This window comes from Bactrocera neohumeralis, chromosome 6 (genome assembly GCF_024586455.1).
Source record: "Bactrocera neohumeralis isolate Rockhampton chromosome 6, APGP_CSIRO_Bneo_wtdbg2-racon-allhic-juicebox.fasta_v2, whole genome shotgun sequence".
NCBI lineage: Eukaryota > Metazoa > Arthropoda > Insecta > Diptera > Tephritidae > Bactrocera > Bactrocera neohumeralis.
In genome coordinates, this window is record NC_065923.1 from 62,922,049 (window position 1) to 62,938,522 (window position 16,474).

The window sequence follows — 16,474 nt, forward strand, 5'->3', positions numbered from 1 at the left end:
GAAAAAAAAAACACACTGGTAAAAACGAGTACTAGTGCTGGCGACAAGCGATCGCTTTATACCTATACAATAAAATCAAATCATAAATAAATCGTTATGTGCTGTCCACTCGCAGTCGAATGCTTATCGGCCAAGCAAAACGAAAAGAAATATTGTTAGAAAAACAAAATAAAAAATGTAAGTTAAAAAAAAAAATAAAAAAAAATAACAAAAAAAAAAAAAATAAAAAAAAATTAAAAAAAAAATAAAAAAATCCAAAGAAAATATAGCGTAAAAAAATCCGAGACAATATAGTGCGTGAAAAATAGAGCATTATAAATTACCAAATATCACTTCGTTAAACTTCAAAGCAAAAGTGCCGCCGTCAACGGCACGAGGCCGCTAATCAGCGTTTGGCTAACAGCAGGCAAGCATTTGAACGAAAAAAGTGGTGCGATAGCGTGTGCGTGGGTAAAACACCGTTGCTGTAGAAGAGTTACTTAATAGTTCGGCATAATTACTCCGACTAGATTTTAATTGGGTGTAATGTTAGGAGATTAGCAAAATATGTTTGGCTTAATGCTAAAATTATGTTATTTTAATTAAGTGATTTATTTAATGGCAATTAGTTGTCAACTATTGAGTAGCAGTTGGAACGCCGATATTATGTACTAACGTTGTGGAGAGTTAGTGAATATAGCTTAAAAACTCAAGATAAGGCTAGAAGTAAAATTTTGTGACAAAAATTTAGCTGAAGTATCGTAACCGTACATTGATAATATACCGTTAAAATGTAGTAAAATATATTATTACATTATATTTAGTATGATATAGAAAAAATTCAATGAAATATGGTTATGCTTTTATGTAATATCTCTTACTGGAAGAAGTCGTGTGCTATGCGACACCTATCTGCTCGTTATATATTCGTGCTCTGCTCTCATGTCAAAAAATTGTGAAAGCAACAACAAAGCTCAAGTAGTATTTGATAGAAAAGTGTTGATGTACTATAACTCTTGATGTTATATGCACTCATTGTATTGTATCTCTGTTTGACTTTGCTATTCTATACCAATTACTTGCTCGATTCGGTAGTGACTAAGATTTTGGTTGATTCTGCAGTGAGCTGAAACAATACAAGTTTCATGATCATCTCATTTTTATCAGAAAGCGCAATAAAGCAGTGAAGTAGTTTCGCTCAAAATGAAAACAGTTGTCAATTTTTAGGCGATAACATTATCAACTTTTATTATTAATTCATAGAAAGTGCATAGCGTCCTCCTTGACTGAAGAATACACCACTGTATCTTGGAAAAAAACTCAAAATTTATGGAATTTGTTACATCATTCAAAGTAACTATTGAAACCAGTTTTGAGACAGAAAAACATTACTTAAAAAATCAATAAAAATTGCTGCTAAAGTTTTTATGAAAATATATACACATAAATAATTATTTCGAGTCAATGACTTCCTATTAAAAAATTCAAACATAAAACTTGAACAAAAAGATTAGCGGCTTTGAGACAAAGTTTACTCCCCCATTAACTTCTCTCCACTGTTTGAAAAATTCACGCTTTGCTCCTATGCGTTCAGTAACTCATAGTCCACCTAATCATTTTATGCACTTCATTTTATTGCTTTTGTTTATTGTGTGATTTTTATGAGTGTCAAAATAGAACCTTGACCTCTGGCGCTGTTAGAAGCGTAATAAACTATTTGACGGCAATTTGTTGTAATAGACTAGCAACCGCAAAACATGTGTTGCACGCACTTTTGTAAACTAGCAAAGCATACATAAAAATATTTGTATGCATTTCACTTTTTATGGCGTCTTATGACGTGTCGTTCTTAATGTGCAAACTCATAAAACTGTTGTATTCGATTTCGTTTATAGGCACAAAGAAAAAAATGCAATCAGGGCGTAATTAAAGGCGCTTTTGGTGGATTTCCTGCGAGGGAAGTGCGTGCGCTATTTTGGAGAATAGTGATTGTTGATAGTGTCGTAAAACTGAGGTAGTTGAAAAGTTAGTTAAGTAGAAAATTGCGATTAGAGGTATACCAATGAAAACCGCCTTCAATTGTTTTTAGAAAGCAAAAAATTTATTGTTTTTACGATATTTCTCGTATTTTATAAAGTTACAACGTTTTGGCGATGAAGAATGTCATAAATTTTAACAAATTCTTGTGATCAATTAATAAAATTTTGTGTTACGATTTTTGAGCGTCAAATAAAAACTCTCCACTTTTTGGAGAGTTCAAGAAATTGGCAAAAGCAGTTGAAATATGAACAAAACCACATAAATTTAATGATTTAACATATAAAACTAAATAGTAAAGTGCAGTAAAACTAAAATTTACATATATACATGCATACATACATATGTATTATCCATATGATAATCATTGCAGTCCACTAAAATTTATTCAGAACATATGCAAGTGGCTAATAAATATTCGACAGTCAACAAGTCTTCAAGCACCCATTAGACATAATTCATTAACATTTTGCATTCGTCGCAACTGTCTAACGCTGACACTTTTATCGTCCAGTTTACAAAATATGTATACTATTACCATATAATATGGACAACTTAACAGCAGCTTGTGACGGAAATAATTTTTATTTTACTTCAACTATTGTTTACTTTATATTAGCGCTGTAATTTCGCTAAAGCTTCAAATAAATTTTCTGTTTATTGCTTGTCTGCAAGCAATACATTATTTTCTCAACGACTGTCAGCTACCACCAGCTGCAGAAAGCAATTTTTGCCAAAGCAAACATGTGTAAATATATGTAAAGATGCACTGGCGTAACGTTTTCTTGCAGCACATATATTTGTCTGTATGTGTAATGCATGTAAAATTGGCTTGACTTGCTTTACAACCTGTCATTAGAATATCACTCATACGCCATGTCTGCTCAACATCACTAATTTCAAATAAAGCAAATTCCGTTTTGTCCGTTGCCATTATAGCTTGTTAGTTTGTATTTAGTTCCACTATTTATATCGCATTTTATTAGACAGTATTATTTGATGCATGTAAGCGTAGACACATAAATGTAAGTATGTAGATACTCGTTTGCAGGCGCAGGTGTATCTCTCTATTTATTATTCTTGTGCGCGTTCATGTTGTTTGTAAAATGTTTAAACGTACATATGTTTGCAATTGTAATTTTAGCATATGTCTGGCATGTCAGCGTTCAATTCAAATTTAGTTGTGGCATGCATATTGACTGCATGACTGATTGACTGACTAGTTGACTGTTTGATGGATGCGCTGCAGACATATGTTATTATTGACTTTATTGCTTAGAATTGAACGGTTTTCTTATATTCTTCTTGGGGTCTTGGATTTGTAATGTGTTGTTGTAGAGAAAATTTCAATGTACGTATTGTTGTATTGTATTGTTTAAGATTGTTTGCACAATTGAACTTCCGGGTTTTACTAAAAAGGTGCAGCTTTTTTATTTTTAGTTTCCTTTATATAATTTCATGTGATAAAAGCATTACATATTTCATTTCTAAGGATTTATAATATATCACCAATTCTTACAAAAATTTAACTAACACGATATTTTTTGTCAATTTGACGCTCTTATTCAAACGATTACGAAGTCTCCATTATTTGAAGAGTAGTAAAATTACATTATTTTTTATTTCTCTTGAAATTTTGTGTATTAAGAACTTTAAAAACTTGAAATTAAAACTCTCCACAGTTTGGAGAGTTGTCAAATAATGATTTAATTCATAATGTTTTAAATGCGAGATGTTCAGTGTCTTTAAAATATTGGGTAAAACTTAAAATTAAAACTCTCCACAGTTTGGAGAGTTGTCAAATAACATTTTTCTTTATCTCTCGCTAGTTCTGTATACTTATATTACTGGGAAAAAATTCAAAGAAAAATTCTTCAATTTTTGGAGACTATAAACTACCTATGTATATATTAATTTGTTTTGTTATGTTTGTGTTAGACTCTTTGCTAAATTCGCAGAATTGCGATATGTTGTAATTTATACTACATTCTTAATTTCTTTATAGCCACTAATATTTCAAAAACTGTTTATTTACTTGTGTTTAACACTTTCAGCGCTATTTTTTATTGATTTGCGTTTAAGCGATTAAACGAATTTACTAATATAATTTCCTGCATCATCTAACTTTTAAACTATGCTTTGGTTACCTTCAAGTAGCAATAAATTCTCCAGTAAACCAACATACCTTACATATGCTTGCTTACTCCGCTACATACAGTTAAAATAGAATTTAACATCATTGCTGCCAACTTATGCTAAAATTTTTCCTTCCTTCCACCCACGCTGCTTCCAGCTCTTAGCTCTTCTTCCTAAGCTCTACACTCGCTTTGTAGCCCATTTATTATTTCAATCTTTCATTATTTGCTTTGCTTAACTTTCATGTTATGGCTTCAATTAAATAACAAATTGTTGCTGATGTACAAATAATGTGTGAAAATCGACAAAGCACACATACACTACTGCATACACTATAAAAATAGCTTTATTTCGATTAAAAATATATTCATAGAGTTGAAAAGTAAATGAGCTTGCGGGTGCCCTCTACTGCTGCAACTAAATTGTTTATGCGTTTTGGCTGCTTAATACCATATAGTTTATAGCTGAACGCTAATGATTTAGATTTCTCCCCTCAGTGATGCCACTTTTCTGATTTGTTGCAGTGTGGGCAGGGAGTGACGACGGCGGCTAAATTAATTTATAGCATTAACGGGCGTGTTGAAATATTTCTTTTTAACAGAGCGAGAGCACGCAGCAGGCAATTAGATGGGTAAACACTAACAATTATAGGATATCAAAAGATTACCAAACAAACCAAAAAAATATGTAGGTACATATGTATACCTTAAAAAAAATAGAAAAAAAGTCAAAAAAGTAATGCGTATAATCAAAGCGAGTAAGAGTGTCGTAGAAAAGCATTTGTAAATACAATGTGCTGCCTGCGATGGCATGTGTGCACCAACAACATGTTCTTGCTGCTTATACTTAGTTCATAGCACATAAATTAATATAAATGTGTGCTTTTTATTTATTTTTATTTTTTCTGAATTTATTTATTTTTCTGCTCATTGAGGGAGCCTGTGATTTAGCACGCAATTGACTTTGAAATTTCCTGTCTGCCTTAATTGTGCGCCATGCTCAGAGAATTTCGCTGATTTTGATATGAAACTGATTCCAGATATTTGTTTTGCTCAGCTTTTTGTGCTTGTGTTTCCTCTATACGAAATTATTATTTATTTGTGCTTATGTTGGAATTTCTTTTTTCAAAAGCAAAATCAACCTCGACGTCTGCCTGTCTGCTTGGCCAACAACAAATGATTTCGGTCATAATTTACACCAATTGTTTCGGCGTTAAATATATGTATGTATGTTTGTATGTGCCTCATGTGTGTATATGTGTCCTATCGGAATTTTTATGATTTTTTCCACAAGTCGCTCAACAACGCACACAATAGCCATGCATATAAAATCAGCAAAGCGCCTATAACAAAATACATGTGAGTATGTATGTATGTCACATAGCGCGCCATAAATTTCCGCACGCTCGAAGCATATGTGTATTTACAACATCCATATCAAATATATCCTTGTTCACAAAAGTATTTTTATGTCTGCTTGTTTGTTTTAATGTGTGTGTTAACAGTATCCCATAACGATTGTCAATGCCATGTTAGTCGTTTTTATGTGTGCGCCACCCAAGCGCAATCACGCACGCACAAACACACATTCAGAGATGCGCGTGGGGACTTAGCCACCTCCGCAAACGGCCTTTAGCTCCACAACGATTTCTGTTTTTTTTTTTTGGCTGCTGCGCTGCTTCACCTCTCGTGTGCTGGCAGCAACCTCACTGTGTACCCTTTGCTCTTTAACTCACGCTCACTCCTACCGCGCTCTGCCATCTCATCGCCCAGTGTGGGCGCTTTTGGTGTGTTATTGTATGATTTTCCATTTTCTATTTTATGACATTCTACATTTCAGTAAATAAGCGAACACATGTCTACGCGCAGAGCCAACAACAACTATTCCAATACTCGTATAAATATGTTTGTTTCTCTATTTGCTCAATGCGTTGTGACGTAGTTTATGCGGCCATTTGCCTGTCTGTTGGCTGTGTCAGTTTGCCTTTATTGTATTTTGCTTGGAGATTTCATTTAATGGATTTTAATGGGTTTTCTTTTTTAAAATTGTTCTCTCATATGTACTATATATGTATATATGCATTTTTTTGTGCTTTTGTTTCTCTTTAGCTTTTACTTCTTTTTTATTTACACAATTTTTAAGTGCAATTTTATATTGAGATTTTTATTTGCACTCGTTTGGACAAGTAGTCAATTAATTCGTTGCGTAATTTTAAAAGCTCTTTCTATTGTACAATTGTCGGTTAAAATTTTTACGAAAACTAATATTTTTATGGAAAAATGTGTGGTGTAAAATAAATACGGACGGTACAAAAATAAATGTTTCAGGGCAATTAATTTTTTCGCTTCAAAAAATATCATGCCAAAATTAAAAAGTATGTTTGGTATAGTACGATTCATGTAAGAGTTGTTTGAGAGTGATATAATAAGATACAAGGAAATTTCAAAATTTTTGTACATCAACTTGGAAAATCACAGCATAAATAATCACACCAAAAACTGCTATGCTCCTTTTAATACTTTCTGTTTGCTGAAGACAAGAATGAACGCGAAAAATAAAATTCTCCACTTTTTGGAGAGTTTCAAAAATACGTTGGTAAGAAAATTTTTGCTAATAAATGTGCTTCTTTTTGTATACCATATTTTATTTCGCAAAATAGAGCCAATTAAAAACTCTCCACTTTTGAAAAAGTATGCGCATTACAATACAAAGCATAAAAATATAATTTTTTATGGAAATAATTTTGTTATCAAGCAAATGGAATAAAAATAAAACTCTCCACTGGTTTGGAGAGTTATAAAAACTCTTAAAGTTAGCATTTATGCAAAATTCTAAAGCAATTTTCTTTAACGTAAATTTGCTAAAATTTTTACTTTCTTAAATACTTTGTGTTGGTCTAATCATTTTGTAAAAACGAACACAATAAATATAAATTATTCAACATTTTATAAACTATCAACGTAATTTATCTTTCAAATGCGTGTCGCGCATTTAAACAGTCAAACGCATACAATAATAAAATATGTGGCAGAGTATTTAACATATTCAACACGTTATTTCAACAAAGTAACGCGATTTTTAGAAACACTGTTTGGCATAAGTTGCCTTCACTTATTTGCATAAAAATTATTATTTGTTGCAAACTGACAAAAATTTAATAGAAATACTCACAGCTAAATGTAAATCAACTATTGTTGCTGCTCAGAAATGCCAAACACGGTAACGTCAAAGCACCCAAGCCATTAAAACTCAAGAGTGGGCAGCGCATTTCAATGAGCTGGTACTAAATTCGAAGCACAGAAATTACAAGCGAGCTAGCCAAAATAAAGCTGGTGCAAAAACACAATTAAACAATGAAAGAAGCGAACAACACAATTAACTAAAAATTCTAAAGTTTATATAACTTGTTTAGAAACATGCGGAGCGCGCACTGTAAAGTTAAAATATAATTTTTGCCACTTAAAACTAATGACAGTTTTTTATAATTTTTGGATTTTGTTTGTAATTGTAGCATGTTTACTGAATACTAAAGATAAATTTGAAGTTTCAGCTGAATTTTGAGAATTTTGTTGTTGTGTTTTGTGTTGCCAAAAACTAGGTTATGTCTATTTTGACTTTATCTTCATGAAAATATTTTATGTGCCTCAACGATTTTAAAAAGCATTATTACTAATTTTTAATACCGCAAGCCAGGTGGCAACAGTTAACAGGTATATTTAATATTTCAGTAAATTTTATTTTGAATTGGATGAATTTCTCACATTGTTTAATTGTTTAGTTTTAGACTAGAAGTTTGTAAGACGTTTATGAATTGGCAACCCTGAAAGATTTAACAAATAAATTCAAGCCACAGAAAAGCGTTTATTTTTACGAATTTTGAACTTAATTTTTAACAGTCATTGTTTAAAATCAACGAGAAACTCTAAAAAGTGAGAGTTTTAAGGTAAAGATAGTAATACAGAAATTTAAGTCAGGTGGCAATCTCTTCAATATTTTTATAAAAATAAGACTTTGTTTTGCATACTTTTTCTTCATTTTGGTTTTTAAACTATGTTAATCCTTTGTCAGCAACAATTCCATAATTTATTACCGGTGGCAACCTTCTCCGGTCTAAATATGAATTCTCGAGAATTTAGCAACTTTCTTTTCTGTCGACCAGCTATGTAAACATCTATAAATAAATATATCAATCAGTAAAACCGCTGCCACATTTACTATACCGTTAAAACTGTCATAAAACGTGTCAAAGTTCGTCGTTGACACTATACCGCACTTAAGCACGAAAAAATGGCGCGAAATTGATAAAAATGGGCAACATAAAATAGCAAACAGCCGAGGTTGTGTTGAGAAAGCGGAGAGGGAGTGGGATTTACTGTGTGGCAGCCAATAATAATAAAGCACGAATAGGCGCATAAAAAGGAAATGCAATGACATGAAATAACAATGCCAAAAATACCAATACATAGACAGATAGGCAGCAAATAATTGTGTGAGCGTAGAAACAAGGCGAGTAAAAAGCTATTTGGCAATGGAAAAAACTATTAAAAATGCATAAAAATGCGGAAAGAGAAGTGAAGAGGCAAACAGTGAGTTACATCTACTATATATATATGTATGTATATGTACGTTTGCAACCAACAACATGCTTGCCACACAAAAGTTTAATATCTGCGGCGCAACAATTTAATTGCAAATGTAATTGTGTTGCGCAACACAAAAACAAAAAAAAAGTTTTTTCTGCTCTTGAGTGCACAATAAGCACGTGAAAATCAATATGCGCTCGAGGCAGGAAATTATTATGGCTCACATACATGTATACGCACTCATTGCATGCGCGACGAAATAAATTGTATGCCTGTGCGCCTATTGATAGGCCGTAAAAATAAGTCACCACATTCGCTTGGCGTTGCTGAAATGAATTTTTACGCCTACTAAAAGTCAACGCCAAAATAACAGCCGCAATAAACGGTTAGGTGATGAAAAGCAAACAATAGTATAGCAAGCAGCGCATGTGGCAGCAACCTGTAGTTGTGACAGTCCACTCGAAGTTGCTAAAAGTTGTAAAAATAATATGCTTTGTAGCATTTTTACCTTTAAAGCGCTGTAAAAGTGTGTTCGTGGGCGGTACGAAGTCGTTGACATTTTCTGTCGGATTGCATGTTCTCGAAATGGCACGAATGGATTTTTTATTATTACTTTCTAATGTTGAAGCCTACTTTTAGGAGCACGAAATGCGGCTAGACAATGTCTGTCTACAGTAAATGGGTAAAATTATGCAGGACGTAAAAGTTCAGTTGAGATTATGCTTATTGCGCTATTCAGTTTACTATTTATTTTAATTTTGGGTTATAATATAATGTTTTTTTCTTAGTTTTTAAGGAGGTAACTTTTACGTAGGTTATATTAGTAACCTAGAATAAACAATTTTAGTTTTTTGTAATAAATCAACTTAACTATTTTTTACTATATTTTTGTTTTAAATAAAATTTTGTGTACTTCTTTTAAGTTTTGTTGGTCGACCTTAAATATATTATTTTTAATTTTGGTTTACTTTATTAACTAATTAATTTTTTTCTATTTTTAATTTTAATTTTTTATGTCTGATTGTAGAAAATACAAATCTAAATATTTTAGCATAATAAAAAGTTCGAAATATTAAGTATAGTATAATGAACCATTCTTTTTGATTAGAGATGAGGTATTTTTAATTTTCTTTTTTTGGCTTAGTAAGCAATTTTTAATAAGCAAATTTATAAGAATAAAATAAAATTATTTTAAAATTAAAAAAAAGATTAGATTATCTTTGTTTTAAGTTTTTTTGTGTTAAATGTGTCATTTTTTTTTGTGATGTTGAAAAATAATTTTCGTTTTTGACTTCTAAACAAACACAAATTTAAGACAATATAAAGTATTGATACCGTTTTAAAACGCTAAACAAAAAAATAAATTTAAAAATTTTAAATATATATAAAAGTTAATTCGGAAACAAAAAAATGGTCTCAATAAATAAATTTGGTGTACCAACATTTTTTTTTAGTTTTTAACGTTGAATAAAAGTAAAAAATAAATAACAATTTTTCAAAATTTTTATTCAAAGTCACTTCTAATTTTATTAAATCACGTATGTCATTATTATTGTGCGGCTCTTCGCTGCTAATATGCCACGCATACCTCATAAATGTCTCTCACACCTTTACCCGAACCTCGAACGTGCCAATTTGTTATTTTCCAACTGAGACATAAAAATACTATTTATCGCTTTTATCAAAAATATTTCTTTCCACACAAGCACTCTGATGGCCGCCCGCAGCAGCGCAATTGCTCCACATTCCCATTAGAATTTCTTAATATTTCACACAAACTTTGTTCATTAAATTATTTATACATATAAACGAGATTAAAAATTTATATCAGAATATACTAAATTATAGCGAAGAGTAAACGAGAGCGAACTTTTGGGACGCCCCACAGCTGCAGCGAAACAGACAACGCTTTTATGCGTGATATCAGGCATTTGGGTAATGTGCAACGAAAGCAAAGTATGCGCCATTTTTCAATACAAAGTAGCCTATTTTTGAATTTTTCAAATTTCCCAAACAGCAGCACGCCGTCCGGCAGGCACACGTGAAAATAAACAACACACCACCACCCATTGGGACGTTGGGTCATTTGGGTTGATTTGTTGTTGGATGTTTTGTTTTTGTTTAACTCTACGGTAGCTTTCAAGTAATGCCGTGTTGAAATAGTCGCCAGCATGTGGCGTGTGGTAAGTTATGTATGCTAGCTACTCTGCTTAAGGAATTTCGAAATATGCGTTTTTGAACATTCCGCAACGCCTCGAGTATATATATGAGTTAGGATGTAAGCAAAACGTAGGGAAACCCTCCATTGTGCGGCATGATCTATGTATGTACATATATGTGTATATCAGTGATATAAAAAAATGTTTAGTAGATGACAGATTGAAAGGGTCACAGTCGCAATTGTTAAGGTGTACAACAATACTGTAGAGAGCCTGAGTGGCATTAAGGGCGATATTATTATACAGATATACAATATAATGTATATATACAAGTATATTTGAGTGTAGAGTTCCGACTAAATATCTCAGCATATCTTTGGTAAGCGTTCTTAGAATGCAAGTATTCCTCATGGAGTTGAGAGACCCAAAAATTAAGAATATTCTATTAAAATAGCATGTTAAAATATACATTTTTTGGGAAACAAATTTTTAAAGGAACATTTTGGCATCTAAAAAAAAATGCTCCTCGAGGGGATTTTTCATAATTAGTTAGAAATAAATTCGTTATGCTTTATGTTTGGTTACAGAGTTAAAACTTTTTGTACTGAAGAATTTCGGGAGAAGAATGCAGTGGGTCAGAGAGGAGACGATAGAATGAGGTGATCCAAGTCGCGGTGATTTCACTAAAGGCCTAGGGCCAGACAGTCCATACCTATCTCCCTAACTATTAAACTGAAATCTTACCAAATAAAAATTTGAGAGAGATTTAAATTTTAGCTGCCAAAAGCTTCGATCTAAACCTTTGTCCTAAATGTAGCTAAACACTTTTGAAATTAGTTACTTCTATTTTAAGAAAATATGAATTTACTAGTGTTACTTCAAAATTTTAAACTTGTTTTCAATCTATAAAAATTTTTTAGCAAATCAGTTATTTTGAGAACATATGATGAAAATGGCGTCATTTATAGAAATACAACCACATCCAGCATTAAAGGTGTAAGTCCAAAAGAAAATTGTTTAGAAGTCTTAAAATACAGCCAAAAATTATCAACTAATGAAGCCTTCAATAGCTAAAAAACATTCGTTAAAACCACGCCACTCGAGGAAGGCAATCGTAGATTTTAAAATAACCACTTATACCACCATATACTTTGTTTTCTCTTAAATACAAATTTTGCCAACTAAAAAAATTGTAGATCATAAAAATTGACACCGAGGAAAATATTTCAACTTTAAATCTGCTCAAGTAAAACATTTCCGCTGTAGAAGAACCATTAACGAATACATCATTACAGCTCTTACAAACTCTCTTTCTGTTGATATTTTAACGAATTATGAAAAAAGAGTTCTGTTAAAGAGCCATTTAATTCTGACAAGAGCTCTTCGAAATCTAACTACCCACAAAAGCTAAGTTTTATTTAATTTATTTCGCGCATTCATACCAAAATCGCATTATATTTTATTTTGAAATGCATTTAATAGTTTGTATCGTCGAAAATTTAAATTCATATGAATTTACATGTCGTGCAGTCTTATCTCAACACAGGCAATCAGACATAGCACAAACACTAAACAAGAAGAAGCCGCACTCAAGCGGCGAAGACACCGACACACCGGTCGGTACTGAGGCAGGTGAGGGGTGAAGCATAAAGATGCTAACTAGACTTAAACGAGCGTGCAGCAGACAAACAGACAAACACTTGAAAGTCGCCCCAGCATGTTGCATGCGAGCAAAACTAAGGCAACATAAAATTTACGAGCGCACAACGAGAATGAAGAAAGAAAGAAAGAAGCCTCAAAACTATGGTATGGCACTATGAGTATGATGTTGTATGCTGGAGAATAAAAGGCTAAACAAGATTGAAGATTGAAGAGATGAGCTGAGCAACCAGGCAATGTGCAATGGCAATTGGAATGAGAGTAGGCAGTCGGCAGCAGACAGCAGGTATGGCTGAGCGAACCGGTAACCGGCGAAGCTATAAACAAAGTTGAAGTACATACATAGGTATGTGTATGTGTGTATCTGGGTAGCATAAAAGAGCCAGCAAGCAATAAGAGTGGCAAGAAGAAAAGACCTTGAACAAAAACTAGCAGAATAAGAATGAGCAGACAACTTGGCTAACACAGCTGCAAGTCGTGTCAACGGCGTTGAGGATGCTGTGTGCAAACGCAAACTAACTAGCAAGGTAAAAAATACACGCTGTTGGTTGTAGAGTCAGGGAAGTTGCAGTAGCACGTTGCAAAAGCCGGCAGGAAGAACGGGCGATCCGTTTTTTGAAGAAAGAAGTCAACAGCTCGTTAAAGTTAAAGTGCTGAAGCGCAACGAGTACTAAAGTGTTGAGTTGGCTGGATGCTAGCTTGCAAGGTTATGCAATGCTGCAGACTTGGTGAGCTAGGTGATAACGTGTGAGCAGACAACACAGCGGAGAGTAGCTTGTGGCAAGCAGGTAGTCAAAATGTGGCTTGTCTTGGGCTAAAAGGGGAACTACAATTGCGTTTTGAAAAGAGTGGTTAGGGGGTAGTGGCGTCCTAAAAAGGGGAGGTATGCAAATGAGTATGTTGAGAAAATAAAGAAAATAAATAAAATGTTGCAAGAACCCAAAGCAGAGGAAATGAAATGTGGCAGAGAAATAAATTTTAAAGAAAAGGAGCAAATTGTATAAGAATATAGGAAAATAAATTGTGCAAAAAAAAAATTATACAAGAAATAAAATTAAAAAAAATTATATAAGCAACTATAAAAGTTTCAGAACTGCAAAAAATAAAATTGCATAAAGATTCCCTTGCAACAAGCAGACGAAAATAAAAATTTAAAGCATCAAAGTGAGCGACGACTTGAACTTGAGACTGCCGAAAGTCAAAGCAAAGTGTTAACAATGGGCAACAAGTCGCTTGTCGGCAACAACAACAGCAACAATACATAAATATACCGTTTGATTTTTGCTGGCAATTCAGCAGATTTGCAAAAGAGCTGTCATGGCAAGGAGAGTAGAAATGCAAAATAGCAACACTTATTTGCAGTAAAATAGGCAAACAGCTTATAAGTTAGCTTACAAGCAGCTCGAGCTGTAAGTGGAGCTGGTTGAATAAACCGTGAGCATATATAAATTTATTCCACAGGCATATGTAGTATAGCATATATTGCATTATCGCCGCTGGACCAAACTCGAAAGCGATATGATGCCCATTGCGGTTGAGTTGCTGATGAGTGGATCACTTTGACTGCCGTGCTGTCTGGAATTGAGAAATTGGATTTCCCAAACACACACACAGCGACCATATTAGGTGTCATGCAGGGTCAAAAGAGTGGACAGCACAGTGCAGGCTTTTTTATGTGCCGCTGAAAGCCAAGCACACAATAAAAATTTATATATGCAGTGATGTATTTGGCATTAAACTTGAAATTGCATGTGGCAATGGGAATGGAATTGCATTTTTCAGACACACGGCACACACTGCGCTGCTTCTTCTATCCACTGGCTGTCTGTCTCGAGTATTGTAAATGAGCCATTATGGCTTTAATGCGCACTGCAGTGAACTTCAAAAGATATATTGACGTGTAAATGATACTTGGGCATGTACTCGTGTGAGCACTTTTTACCTTCTCTCTACCATCACCTATGTGTATATGTATGTCTGCTACACCTCGGGCTCTGTGTATAATTGAATTCGTTCTGACCAGTTAAGTTGAAATGTGTTAAATTCGCATTTAAATGTTATTTATATGCAGCACTACAACATCACAAGCGTTTTGTGGCCACTTTTTTGTTGCAAGTTTAAACTGTTCCCTCCCTCCTTAGCGGTGTTAGTTTATTGTCAAGTTGGCTTGTTAATTGTTTTGTTAATGGAATTTGTAAGGATTTTTCTATACAAGTATGAAAACTTACCATTTTCAATTCCATTTTGTCGTTGTTGAAAGTTTAATTACTTTGCGGCATTTGCGTTTGATAAATTAAGTAGAAATTTGCGGATCTGCAATGAGAAGAGTCATGAAGAAAAATAATTAATTAGTAGCTCATAGTGCCAAAAATAAAAAAAATAAGACTACAGTCATAATATTTATGTTGTAAAAAAATTAAGTTAAGCAATTATAAACTCGAGTTTACGAAACTCCGAGTTTAATGCAAAACATGTTTTTTTTGACGCATTTTTTTTATAGTTATGTGTTAAAAAAATTAAGCTAAAAAATATAAACTCGAGTTTAAGGAACTCTAAACTCAATCCGAAACTTCTTTTGACAATTTTATATAAAAGTCAGGTTTGAGAAACTCCGAGTTTAATTTAAAAGTGTTTCTTTTGCCATTATTTGTTGTAGTGAGAAAAAATTTAGGGCAAAAATTAAAAAACTAGAGTTTCACAAACTCCAGAATTTGAAAAATTCCTCTTTCTCTTTTCATAACTTTTTTTTTTAAATAAGTTTTTAAATAAGTATTTCTCCTAGTGGTCTACGGTCTAAATATTTATGCTGAGAAAAAATTAAGTTAAAAAGTTATAAACTCGAGTTTAAGGAACTCCGAGTTTATTGCAAAACTTTTCCGTTTGGGACATTTTTTTTTTTTTTAAAAGAGACATATTTCCCTTAAAACCTCATAAATTCGAGTTATGAGTAAAAAAAATTATAAACTCGAGTTCAAGGAACTTCGATATTAATCAAAAACTTCTTTTGACCATTTTTTTATAAAAATCTAATGTTTGAGAAACTCCAAGTTTAATTCAAAAATGTTTTTTTTTATCCAAAATCTAAATTAAAGAGAATAAAATTAAATCAAAAATTTAGAAATTAGGGTTTAACAAACTCCAGAGTTTGAAAAACTTCGTGCTTAATACAAAACTTTCTCTTTGCACAACTTTTTTTTTAAGAAAAGCTCCGAGTTTAAACAAAATTTAATATATCTCTATCAACATGTGGCGTCATAATGACAAGTTTAATATTTTGGGTATATTTGTAACTAATTAGTAACTGTTTCCAATGAGGTGTTTATGAAATTGTGAGTTTAATAACAATTTTTTACTAACTTTAATGCAAAAAGTGGTTATAACATAAACACAAGTTTAAGGAGATTTAAAAAACGTGTTTAAGGAAATCTGAGTTTGACGTAATATTTATCTACTGCTTTTATTGAAAGCCGCATAAACATAATAATGGTGTTTTTATCTCAAACTCAAGACTAACGCTTCGTGATAATGGTGTTAAAATCAAACTTTTCTCATTGTATTGTTTATGAAACCGTGACTAGCTGTTTTCCCTTAAACCCCATTTTATTGCTTTTGAAGTCAATTGATTGCAGCCATCGGAGAGTTTAAAAAATCATGAGTTCAATGAGAACTTGTATTACTTTTTTTTAGAAATTTGTCTACCATATTTTATGATCATAATATCTACAAACCATTCTCACTATGTGTTTAAGAAACTCTGTGTTTAATTCCTAATGTTTTGGCAAACATTCCTGTGAAAACGACTTATACCTTTACAGAGCATGATAAACTCGAAGTTTGTGAGTAGTGTTTATAGCCAAGCACCAAATTGAACATTAAACGCGAGTTAGTGGCAATTAAGCAAAATTTTCAACAAAAAAAAAG

The 16,474-nt window shown here is 32.6% G+C and overlaps 1 protein-coding gene across 1 annotated transcript in view; it reads right to left on the bottom strand.

Annotated features, from left to right (window-relative positions):
* The window catches only part of LOC126763158 (frizzled-2), a 109,183-nt gene that overhangs the window by 33,043 nt on the left and 59,666 nt on the right, over window positions 1-16,474 (bottom strand). The window contains exon 2 of the mRNA XM_050480414.1: window positions 14,782-14,866. The gene's annotated coding sequence lies outside the window, so the exon portion shown is untranslated. The remainder of the gene's footprint in view (window positions 1-14,781; window positions 14,867-16,474) is intronic.